We start from the raw sequence: 13671 nt of genomic DNA, 5'->3' as shown, positions 1-13671 counted from the left end.
TTTATATTGTGAAGCCATATGGGGTCCTTGGGGCAATGACCCTAGCCTTATAGAAAATCGAGGGCAAAGCCCCCGAAAGAAAAATAATTTTACTAACTCATTGAAAGAGTTGTTGCCTATCACCATGACCAATAACCCTAAACCTTTCACAATGAATTGATGCTTTATATAATTCACAATCTGCTCATGACAGATTATCTATTAATATCTCATTCTATTCCCAATAGAATATTGTAACTACATCAACCATAATGAAAATCAAGGATTTATGATTCATCGAATAAAACTAGATTGTAGCATGCATTCATATTTAACATGAAGATTTCACAATCACTACAGTTTAATCATCACAACTATTTCATTCCAGACAAATCAAAAATAATACCCGCCAAAGCCACCCATAAATCATTCCTAGCAAATCATAATAAACATGTGTCCATTCATTTATATCAAATATTAAACAAGACGTAAAACTCATTCGTAAGTACCTCTAATACCACTATTGGGATATAAAGGTGAAAACATACCTAAAACACAGTGGAAATTAATCCATACAAATGCATAACTACTCTTGCGACTACTCTACTGAATATAATTGTTACTTTTAATGCGTGAACAACCCTCAAACGTTTGTTAGTTTGGCCAATCTGAGTGTGATCATAATGTCCACATCTCTATGCAAGGTAGACTATAAAGTCATTCACTGGGTATGCAATGAGCTATGTAGAGGGATGTGAGTGATGTAAATGGGATTTGTCTCTTCCATATAACGGAAGAGATATCTGTGGGCCCCTTGATTAAGTAAGGCAACTGAAATGCATCATCATACTCAAATAAGTTTGGTTTAATGCTACACTTTCAATAATCTCTTCAGCTTCATCTAATCCCTTATTCATCAATCCTCCACCTGCTACGGAGTCCAAAGAAACCTTAATTTGGTATAAAAGTATGTATCACCAACCATTTCTCTAAATCATCCTGGGGACATAGCTTGAGCATCCCTTTAAACCTATCCCAAGCTTCATAGAAAGATTCAATCTCATTCTATCAACAGTTGGCAATCAAATTCCTCATGTGCGCTATTTTACTTAGAGGGAAGAGTTTCTCCAAAAATATCTACTCGCACTACTCCCATGAGGCTATATCATTTGCTGGTAGGGAATTTAGCCATGCCTTTACTCTATCTCTGAGGGAAAATCTAAATAACAAAAGTCTAATAGCTTCAGGATGAATTTCATTCATTTTCATGGTGCTTCATATCTTACAAAAAATGTCTAAGTGATGATTTGGGTCCTTCCTGAAACTGGTTTTGTTGTATCATAGAGATGAATGCTAATTTTATTTCAACATTGTTGGCCTCAACTATTGGCCAGGTAATGCTAGATCTGATAGCTTCAGGATGAATTTCATTCATTTTCATGGTGCTTCATATCTTACAAAAAATTTCTAAGTGCTGATTTGGGTCGTTCCCGAAACTGGTTTTGTTGTATCATAGAGATGAATGCCAATTTTATTTCAACATTGTTGGCCTCAACTGTTGGCCAGGTAATGCTAGATCTGATCCCTCTAGCATATGGTGCGACATAATCCTTGAAAGGTTTGTCTATCATGTCTCTCTGAACTTATTCTTCTTGTGCTTGTCTCTGTTGATTTCTCCTTCTTCTAAAAGTCACTTATCGATCTCAGGATCAATAGGTAACAAATTCCTTGCAGTTGTCGATCTTCACATAAAAGTTAGTGAGTGAATCCAGTGTGCATTAAAAATAAAATAAAATACAAAAATAAAGAAAAGAAAATACAAAAAATATTCACTCAAAGAAAAAGAAAAGGGTGTCTAAAGAAACTCAAATGCTAATTGCCTAATGTTACTCAAAACCAGTCCCTGACAACGGGCCAAAAACTTGTTGACCATCTGCAAGTGCATAGAATAGTTGTTAAGTAACATCAATGCTCAGGGACTGGTGGTAAGCAATAAGGATGTTGCAAAGTGGATTATCTAGACTAACAGGAGGTCAATGGTTCGTAAACTAAAAGAAGAATAAAAGCTAGAGAAATCTAGAAGGAGAGGGATCTAGAGGAAGAGTTGCTTGAGAAAATCTGTCTTGGGAAGGAAGTTCTAGGATGTCAATTTCATGATAATGCTCCTTAATATAATACAGATAGTTAATTCCTTGTCCTCTAGGTTTATGCTTCATAGAGAACCTAAGTATTTACCGATGCTACCTCATGAGGTCTCATCGGAGTATTTTCTCGTCGATATCTAATGCTAATAAATAAGCAAGAAAATGTAGAGAATCTAGTTTAAAGGTTACCTACCCTATTGTCACCTAAGGACCACTAGTCATACAATCTAAATTACACTAACTACCTCTTAGCACGGATTGGGGAAACCCCTTTAATCACAAATTAGATTCTTCCTTGCATGGATTCGGTCTCCGTTTTGAGGGGATCTATGAGATGTTCAGTTTGATTATTATCCTCTATCACCAAGGGACCATCGGGCATATAATCTCGAGTATTCCTGCTACGTTCTAGTGGCTAGCGCATGAGGTGTTGCCACCATGAGGTCGAGTATTCCCGCTACGCAGTGACTAATCCATATATCCATTCAATTAAACAACATGTATTAGCAATAAGAATTCACATATACATTCAATTAATTAAGAACTAAGCATGAACATGTCATTGAGACAAAGAAAAGGGCATATCCATAAAATTTTACATCATATCACATCACAACTACTCCCTTTGTCGTAGAACTAGGGGAATCTACTTCATAACCAAAAAGATAAGACTTGAAAACATCATTAAAGATATTCTACAACTAAATCAAAGAGACAGGAAGAGAATCGCTTAGCCAAGATGAGCGCAGAGTCTTCAAGATCCAATCCTTCGCCAGTAGAGAAGAGCGAATGGTGTGAAATGGCTTTAGAGCATCCAAATTCTCCCAAGAATTCTAGAGGTTGCTCCTCCACCCCACCTCCCTGAGAGATAAACTTCTAATCCTTTTATAAGCACGGGGTCGTGTAGCCCCTACCCTAGCCGTACATGATCGTGTCTATTCAGAAGGCCATCCCATGTAGGCTATGGAACTAGAGGGACGATCGTGCCCGATTGGCATGACCAGGTCATGTAGGCCTGTACTTTTTGTGGCATGGTCGTGCCATTTTGTATGGCCGTGCCATTTGGCATGGCTCGTCCATGTGAGCTCCTGGAAAAAGTGGCACGACCGTGCCATTTGGTACATCCAACCTGTGTGGATATCTAGAAGAGTGGCACAGCCATGCCTCAAGGCATAGCCTGCCTATTGCTGAGTCTTGGGAGCCCTCCATCATGTGTTCTTTGTCCAATTTCACTCCTTATTGCACCTTGTCATTAAAAATATAGAAAAAGTAAATCTCCGAACATAGCAAGTAGCATGCTAATAAATTGATGAAAAAGAGTATGATAACATATATTAAATATAAGAAATGCAAGTAAATGCACATTCATATTGGTCTAAATGCCTATATAACCCACGCAAATCATCTAATATTCCACTCTTGTTGTCGGTATATTATTATTATACTTGGATTCATTTAAGGACATAGTAGTATTGTTACTATCATCCTCCATATTGTATGAGCTTGCTTCTTCTCCGAAAGATTTTAGAGAGAAGAACTTTAATGATTGTCTATCGAAAGTAATCAAGGATCATGGACCTTGAAGTAGTAGTCACTAGACCACGAACCAAGTAAAACTGATTGTGTCTTTGTGATTGTTCTTTTATTACTCCGTTGTTATTCTACTTTGATTCGATTTTATGAAAAGATGAAAAGAAAAGGTTTAAAATGATCGAGATTCGCCCGCCTCCCCCCTCTTGACTCTTTCAATCCTACATATCAAACTTATTGGTTCAATTGACCAAAAGATCTTGTCAATCAAAAGCCATGCTTCAGTCCCCTAAACCTTTTGACTCAATCAGCTATGCTTGAGTCCACCTAAGTTCAGTCTACCCTCATCCCAAGTACATGTCACTCAACTCATCTCACTTTTTCAATCGTCAATCAATTGCTATCAACAACCAATCAACTGTTATAGAGGTTTGACCTTTGACAGAGTCGTTAAACGATAACTGACTTTGGATTAGCAGTTGATATTATCCTATTTTTTTTAATAACAATTGACGGTTAGAAATCACCAATTAATTGGAAACCTCTGGTTGAACTGACTAGTTGCATTGGAACCATTCTATTCTCTAGTATTAAGCTACCAGTCAATTACTAGAGCCTAGTAATCAACTTCTAGCTACTAATGGAACTAGCTGGTTGAGTTGGAAGCATTTTGTCTTCTCGATGTGGTTTACTAGTCGATTGTTATCATCTAGCAATTGACTACTAGCGATCATTCAAACTAGCTAGTTAAGTTGGGAATGTTTTGTTTGCTCGAAATGGTTTACCAATCGATTGTTGCAACATAATAATCAATTATTAGGGTTATAGTACAAATCCTAAATTTAGGGTTTAGCTTAGCAGTCGATTGCTATGCCCCAGTAATCAATTATTGTGCTAAATTCTTTTTTCAGTTTGGAGTTTAGTCCATCGAACCGTTGGAACTCAACAATTGACTGTTAAACCCTGTTTTAGTAGGGTTGGCACACTAATCCCTTAATTACAAAATCTTCATTTCATCTATAATGTATCATTCAATTGATAAATTCTACTAATTAACTTATACACCTAACTTCACTACCCTCATCCACAAGTACCTCATGCCAGATGAATCTTTTATTCCTTGGACTTTTATGCTTAAAGTTTCCTCATCTCTAAGTCTTCAATAGCCCTTGCATCCAATCTCAAGATTTGCTCGGGCTTTCCTTGATCTTTCAAAGATCTAGCCCTTGACTTCTTTGGACTTCCATGTCTTTCATATGGTCTTCCAACTTGCAAGGACTTTTCCTTATCATGAATTCGGTCCTCAACCTTCTTAGACTTCTCTTACCTTACATCCAAGACCTGCGAGGACTTTTTGTAAGATATCCAAAAAAATATATATTTAATATCTAGAATAATGATTTAAAATGATTATAATTGGAACTAAATAAATTTATTTGGGGAAATAAAAATAAGATAATTAATAATTAATAAGAAAAAAATTTATTTAATTTATTAGATTTTTATTGAATTTTTTAGAATTTAATATGAATATTTTAATATTTTATGGAGAGAAAGTGGTAAAAGAAAAGATTATTTTAGAATATCATTATTTAAAGTGGGAGTTGATTAGAAACATTAACCTAGGTTTTAATTATAATACCTAAGTTCATTTTTTTCCCAAACGTCGCTCCTTCGCCTATTCACACATGAGTGTTGTCACCATTCATCGTCGCCGCGTGTCGCCTCTACGTGCCCGATTACTGACATCTCCCTCACTGCCAACCACTACTGCCGCTGTCGGTCGCATGCCACCGTGAGTAGCCCCTCGATTGTCTGCCCATTCACGTCACCATTGTTGGGACTCGGTGGTCGGCTAGAAAGGGGGTTGAATAGTCTTGCACAATAAAAAAAACAAACATTTCTCGAACTTAAAAGAACACTTGCATAAAATAAAATAAAGAAATAAACTCAAAGATGAGGCTCACAGATTTTACTTGGTTACAACCGGGGAGGTTGTTAATCCAAGGAAATGAATCACACTAAGTATCTCCTTCAGGCGGAGAAGCCTCTTCCAGCAGTGAAAGCACAAAAAGATGAAGCTAAACTAACAAAGTAAAGCGCACAAGTGTTGGAACTCAAATTGCTTGTTGATATCTAGCTTTTGGACCAAGGCTGTATTTATAGCCTTGGTTGGGGTGCCTGGAAGGGTTCTAGGCGCCTGGAGTGGGATAGATTTCTATCCCTGATGCAACGGTCAACGTCCACGTCGATAATGATAAAAGTTGGGTTCCAGGCGCCCGGACTCTCAAAGTCAACCCCGTTGACTTTTTTGGTCCGGGCCTTCTGCTCCGGTGCTGCTCGCCTCGATTCAGGTCTTCCGCTTCAGCTTCACTCACTTGGGTGATTCCAACTATCCAGAATAGGGCTCAACCGAATCCAATTTTTGGCCTTCTCCTCGAGCAGACTTCCACTCTGGCTTCTCATCCCTCGAACATCACATACATTATTCTCGTCCACTAGTGTACTCTTCCGTAGCACCTCAGCCCTCAGACGCACCAAACCCGTTGGCTCTCTCCCATGTCGTCCTTCTCGCTAGCTGCGTCTTCCGCTCGGCTTCCTGTGCTCCTAAGCTCCTGCACACTTAGATACAGGGATAAAAAACCAACAGGACCTAACTTAACTTGTTTGATCACATCAAAACAACCTTAAGTTAAGTTAGGGTAAAAAAATAAAGTTAAAGCAAAAATAAATTTTGCAATAAAGCAAAAAGTAGAAAATTAAATTTTAAGCTACCTCCCCCTAGACTTAATATTTTCCTTCTCCTCCTTTGGTCACATAAAAAATGGGGTATCAAGAAAAATCTAATGGTAATTCTAATAAATAATTTTAAAAAAACTTATCAATTTTTGAAAACTTTGACAATAATTTTAAAAATTATTTTGATATATATAAAAAAATTCTAAGAAAAAAAATTTCTAAGTTAAAAAAATTCTAAAGAAAAGATTTTTTTTTTTTAAGTTAAACAAATTTGCATAGAGAGATTTAGAATTTCTCAAAAAAATGAATAATTATTCAAAGCATTATCCAATTCTAATTTTAATGCTTTATCAGTTAGTCAATTAAATATTCTATTTTAATATTTCGCTTCCAGGCTATGGCGATGCACTAGGCCTTCTTGATTATTGGAGCAACAACCACTTTCTGGACAAAGCCTCATAAAGAAATTCAACGTTTAATTTTCTTGCTGAAAGAACTAAGTCTAAATTAAAGTTCAAGTTAGACAAGATTTTGGAACCCAATATAGGTTCCAGCTAACTGGATTAATTAGAAATTTTTTCGGGACATATTTCTTTGAAATATTTCTAATTTGTCCTTTATAATATCTAAAATACCAATTTAGGTTATTGAATTTTCTAAAACTTGTATTATATGAGCATGCATGATTTTTCAAGTTACTTATTTCTTTTTGTAAAATATCATTTTCTAATTTTATTTTGTCAAACTCTTCTAATGGGCAAGATTTTGCTAAAATTAATTTTAAATTTTTTATTTCTTTTTCAAGTTTGCAACAATCTTTGGTTAATACTTTCACAAATTTAAACAACTTGTCAGGTGGGAGAGATCGTATCTGACGTACCTTATCGACTTTGTTATCCGTAGCTCTCCATGAACTGCTGCTTTCTTTCGATGTAGCTCCCCCTTCATCAATGCTCTCGATGCTCATTTCGGACGAGGTTGCTTCATGTTCATCTTCTTGATGACTTGCCGTTAATGCAAGTTCGGAGAAAGCCTCGACTTCTGATTCGGACGACGTATCGTCCCACGTCGCCTTTAGAGTCTTTTACTTATTCGTTTGGACATGCTTCTTTCCTTTGTCCTTGTCCTTGTTTCTAAGCTTAGGGAAGTTGTCTTTGACGTGCCCTTCTTCGTTGCAGTGGTAGCATCTGATCGTCCTTTTCTTTCTACCCTATGATGGTTAGTTTTTCTTGATTTAAATAACTTTTTAAAATGCCTTATCATTATTATCATTTCTTCATCCTTGAGAGAAGATTCTGAATCTTGTTCATCCATCCTTGCCTTAAGGGCAATGTTGTGCATCAATTACTTCTTCGTATCTGCACATCTTGACTCATGGATTTCAAAAGTTGAAAATAACTCTTCTAAGGTAACAGTTTCTAGATCCTTAGAGATATAGTTGATAAATCGTTTGGAGCAATAGAAGGGGGGGGGGATGAATATCGCGCTTTTTAAAACTATTCTTTTCTTTCAAATCAAAGTTGTGCAGCGGAAATAAAAAGGAGATAAAGTATTTTACTTCGTTTGGAGTCTAGCTCGACTCCTACTCGAAGGCCCGCAGTCCTTGACTGCATCGATGGGCAAAGCACTAAAAACCTTCTTTCCGAAGTCCTCGGAAAGAAGCGAATCGTACAGATATAAGAATGTTAAGATAGTAACACACCTACTATCTTATGTAAATTAAGTGCAATATAAAATAAATATACCGACAATAAGATTTGAAAGACGAAGCTTGGTCGACACAAATGAAGTTGCTTGCTGAAATCGTAGGCGTGAGCAGCTTGCATAAGAGCACCAGAATTGATTCGAAAAGTTGTATTTCGCCTCTGACTTCGAGCCTCAATTTATAAGAGTACTGGAGGTTCGGTCGACCGATCCCTCTTTTCGGTCGACCAAACCAGCTTCATTCCTTCCTCGCTGAAGACTGCAGCTGGCTTGATCTGTCGCAGTAAATGCTCATGAATGGTTCGGTCGACCTAACCCATTTTTCGGTCGACCGAACAATCTATTTCCCTGTTTGTCGAAATCTGCCGAGATCCTCATTAATGCTGTAGTTAATTTTGATTGGATCGGTCGATCGGTCATCCGGTTCGGTCGACCAATCAGCCTTTTTCCTTTTCTGCTGATTGATGTTTGTTAACTTGGTCTGTGCTGAGTCACCAGGGATCGGTCGACCGATCTTACTGTTCGGTCGACCGATCAAGCTTTGATCGGACTTTGACTTTGATCTGGCCTGAGCTCTTTGCTTTCTGATTTTGTCTGTTATGCTTTGTTCGGTTGACTAAACCGCTGGTTCGATCGACCGATCCAGTCTGACCTGTAGCACAGTGTTAGAACAAAAACTTCCTGCAACATTGATGTTAGCACACAACATAATAATGAATGAGTAATAAAAGAACAGTAGAACTGTTCTTGATCTCAACTTGGAAACCTTCCCGATTTCTTCAGTTGGATCAGCGACCTAGGGTTGTTCCCTTCTGGAACTCAACCTCACAGTCACTCCTCCAGTTTGTTTACCTCAACCCACCTGCCAAACTTTGATCCTCCAGATCTAGTTTGGACTTTTCACTTAGCTCTGATCGACTCGCCAGGACTTTTCCCTTGATCTTAGGTCCTCCAGACCTCTCGATCATACTGTCAAGCTTCAGGTCCTCTCAACCTCCTTGGACTTGCACCTGGGTTCGACGATCTGCTAAGATTTCTCCTGCCTAACCTCCAACTAGGTCTTTCTTGGTTGAGTAAACATCCTGCACACTCAATCAACTTGTTAGATCATAACAAGACTTAACTTGAACCTTTGACAACATCAAAACTCAGGTTTGATTCTGGTGCAACTTACACCAACAATCTCCCCCTTTTTGATGTTTAGCAACCAAGGTTCAAAGTTAAGTTAAAATATGCAACAAGTAAATAAACAAGCAATTTTTTTCCCTTTGAGTTAAATAACTCCCCCTGAATTCACTATCTTCCCCCCTTTGACACACATCAAAAATAGGGGCTGAACCAAAAATCAAGTAAATTTTGAATAGAATTATCAAAGAATTTAAACATAATACTAAGTTTGAATAATATTTTGGAAAAAAACATTACTAAAAAATTTACTAAGTCAAGAAATATTTGGAAAATATCTAAAAATTATATGTTGAAAAGAATAAAATTTGAAAGATATTTTGAAAATTAAAACATTTTGAAATTTTATATTTTGGAAAGAATGAATTTTGAAAAATAATATTTTGAAAAGAATGAATTTTAAAAAGAATGATTTTTTTTTAAAAAAATATTTTGAAAAGAATGAATTTTTTAAAAAATATTTTGGAAAGAATGAATTTTTGAAAAATAATATTTTGAAAAGAATGAATTTAAAAAAAATATTTTGAAAAGAATGAATTTTAAAAAATATTTTGAAAAGAATGAATTTTGAAAAATAATATTTTGAAAGAAATTTGATCACTAAGTAAAAATAATATAAGCTTAAAAAATCTTGTTTTGAAGTTCCCCCTAAAATTGACAAATTCCTAAAAGTCCAAGCATGTGTATAGAAAAACTAAGGAAAAATTGTCCTTATGATGAAATGTCCAACCCTTGTCCAAGGCTAGCTACCAATAGATAGTAGCAATTTGACTCAGGTTGGTCAATTTGAGTATTTAGTACTAACTGGGTTTTTATCGGTTAGTTAACCCAAATTGATTCATGTATGTTGTTTTAAAGCCCAGATTTATAGCGATGCACTGACATAAGCATCTGAAATCTAGAGTTACGACCTATGCATCTCACCCATTCTAAGTTATCAAACAAGGGATCCTACTGTGCTTGTGAGATGCTGGCTCCTAGGACTATAGGATCATGTAATTCTACGGTAGATCCTAAGCTACTCCAGAAAATTTAAAAGAAATTTTGAAAACTAAAAATTTGAAAGGAAAATTTTACAAAAATAATTTTGAAAGATAAATAATGTCACGCCCCGAGAGTAAGGTTGTCCGACGAAAATCGGACAGCACCTCCCCTGTAGCAGTGATATATAAACCAATATACATAGCCAACAGATATACACATGCAAAATATAGCCAACACGGCAAGAACTAAACACAACCACGCAGATAATAAGCAGCCCACTCGGCTGTTAAATCAAACACAGCGGAAAATGAAATAGCAAGTACCATAATACTAAAAGAACTCACTGCGGGCCGGCCCGACTTGACTCCTCGACAAAGCAAAACCAATCACAGAATAACATCAAGTCCCAAAAAGGGTTATTACAATACCAAACTCAAAAGTTCAACTCACAACCAGAAATCTAAATAAAACCGGAAATCCATCCTCAAAAGCAACGTGGGACTGGCAGTCGGGATCCCCCCAAGTGTACCGGCATCACTAATGGCTACCTGGTGAAATTACCAATGTACGAGGTGGTGAGTATAAAACTCAGCGAGTAAAGAATAGATAGTGCATGAGTAACATAAATAGCCAAGAGTACAATAGGATACAGTCTCAGAAAGATAAATAGTAGATGCTACTGTGTAAACAAAGTATATATATATCCATACCTGATACCAAATCCTAAGCTAGTAGTATAAGGTCTGAGGTAACATAAACTGCTACAGTACTGCTCATAACTACCAAGATCACAGATAAGGTATACTGTCACAGTAATCAGTGTCTAAGCATATAAACAGGTATATGATAACAGAAACTGAACAAGTAAGCATATAACAGCATAATAAAAAATAACAGAGAAATAGCGTATGCACGGATGGTCACTCCCGCCCACCTCTCAAGTACCATGACCCCAGTATGGACGAGAGGCCGGGTCAATGACAAACTGTACACCCTACAGCTACCACTACTCTCGAGCGGCCGAGGGGACAGTTGCATAGTAGCTGAATAGCCACGTCTGCGACGGGGTCCCTACTGCCCCCGACTCCAGCTATCACTACCCAATAAGTGTGCGAGTGGGGGGCACGACAGGACATGCGGCACGCTCCAAGCTACCACTACCCATAAGTGGCCGAGCGTGCGGCCCAAGTCGATGACCGTCTAAACCATAAGGGAGCGAAGGTCATCGACGATGCATGCAATGACATGATGCGAACAATGCAACAGTCATCATATATACAAAATCAGGTATGCTACATGAAGCCGCATGCTCAATACTAAGCATAAATAAACAGTAGTCCAAACAGGTAACATGGTATCTAGTATCTGCTAATTATCAGGAATAACAACGGGAGACTGTACAGATACGAATGTGAGCTTCTCGAAGATTGTGTGGATAAAGTATCAAGCACAGGACATAATACGAGTGGAGTCAAGGTAAAGCTCTACTTTATCCGAACTACTCATGCACCAAGAACAATAACTAAAGAATCAAGTCAAGAAGTACTCGCCTCTAAGTGTAGGCTGAATCCAACGTCAATCTCGTCGCGACGCTCGTCCCGATCAAAGTCCTGTGTCAACTGTAACGACCACCCTTCTTACTACTACTACTACTACTCTCTAAGGATGACCGTTACTTAACTACTAACTCTACTTAACCGGTATGATTGAAACCACAAGGAATCCCTATCGAAAAATTTCGACACAGTCTCCCCTGTACCGGTGACCTTAAACTGAGATACAAACATAATATACATCAGCCACAGGTGGCTGGAACATATATCAAACACACAAAAGAAATAACATCACCACGCAGTTTAATAAAATCAAATCATACAAGTAATGAATAGCGAAAATAAAATAAAATACAACTTCTTACTCCAAAATTTTCTTATCAACCTATATACAGAATTAATCTAACAAATTCTTAAACTAAGTCCCAAGACTTCAATAGTCCTGGCATCACACACCATCCGTGCCACCCTGTTGCCTTCCTTTGCTAAATCTTTTCCTTTCCTGTATCTGCAGTAAGAGGAAATGCAAACTATAAGCGAATGCATAGTAAGCGCTATCTAACTCACAAAATCTCGATATGCATGTGAATATACTGAACACTAAAACTGAATGCTCAAAAGGAAAACTACTCATGCTCATCTACTAGTAAAAGAAACAAACATATAGAAATGCTAAACATGTAAAGCTACTCATGCTCTTCTAATAGCAAAGAACAGTAAGCTAATCTAAATAACATGCTAGCATACAAGAAAACTAAACTTGTTGATTTTAAAACAAAGTGAAACTTAATTCATTTGTTCTAAACTTATTCTTTTATCTCACTTGTTTAAAACTTATATTTTAATACTTTTATACTTATGTGAAACTTATTTTACTTGTTCAAAAGCTTATACTTATAATACTTCAAAATAATAATCAACTTCTCTTGGGCCCAGGCGTAGTACCAAAGCGCGCTCCCTAATAGAAACTGGGGTAGAGAACCACCAGTCCTACGAGGGTAAAGACCTTGGTCTTACCAGGGCCAAGACCTCGGAATTGGTCACCTGGATTTATTTAACGACAACCTCAGAAGTCGGGTACTAGCCTCTTAAAAATAAAATACTTGCTATCTTTTATTACTTCTTCTTTAAATGCCTTGGCATTTTAATAAGCATCTTGTGTGCCAAAATCCCTAAAGTCTTGACTTTGGGATCTACTTAAGGCCTTGGCCTTTTCTTTCTTTTCTTTATCTTTCTTATACTTGTTAATACTTCTAAAAGAATACTTCTTTAAAAAGAACTGACATGTTTAAGCAAATTCTAACTTCGGAATGCTTAAACCAAAAATCTACCTACTATGCTAATAAAATTCTACATATTAAGCTTAATAAAAATCTATTCTAAGATTGGAGTTCTGCATACAATACTTATCAAAATCTACAAGCAATACTTATGAAAGTCTACATACCATACGAGTTTAAACTAAATCTAAAACCTGTTGGAATTAAAACCTATATTGTATGCTTCGAATTAAAAGAACTCAACTAGCTGACTCTAAATATATGTGAAGCTTGCTGGAATAAACGGTAGCAAGGAAACATATCTAAACCTCACGTTAGAACAGAGAAACTCAAATCTGCATCCTAGAATGAGTGTAACAAGCAAACACATCTAAACCTCATGCTAGAATAAAGAACCTCAAATCTGTATACTTGAATGAAAGTAGCATATCTAAATCTCATTAATCTTAAACCAAAACTGTACAGTAAGCTCCAAAGGAAATTAAACTTTCTGGAATTTACGTACCTATGTAGATCTTGTTTTTATTAGTTCTAAGCTTATACTTTTATTTTCTTCCTTTGTAATTCACGGTA

At 36.8% G+C, this 13671-nt stretch overlaps 1 non-coding gene across 1 annotated transcript; it reads left to right on the top strand.

The window, feature by feature from the left end:
* The first annotated feature begins 970 nt into the window (after positions 1–970).
* On the top strand, positions 971–1076 carry LOC122039222. Its single transcript, XR_006128099.1, has one exon. It is a non-coding gene; the product is annotated as a small nucleolar RNA R71 (small nucleolar RNA).
* The last annotated feature ends 12595 nt before the right edge of the window (positions 1077–13671 follow it).

The sequence above is a fragment of the Zingiber officinale genome, chromosome 1A, assembly GCF_018446385.1.
Source record: "Zingiber officinale cultivar Zhangliang chromosome 1A, Zo_v1.1, whole genome shotgun sequence".
NCBI lineage: Eukaryota > Viridiplantae > Streptophyta > Magnoliopsida > Zingiberales > Zingiberaceae > Zingiber > Zingiber officinale.
The sequence above is the reverse complement of the archived record's forward strand: the minus strand, read 5'-3'. Positions and strand labels throughout refer to the sequence as shown.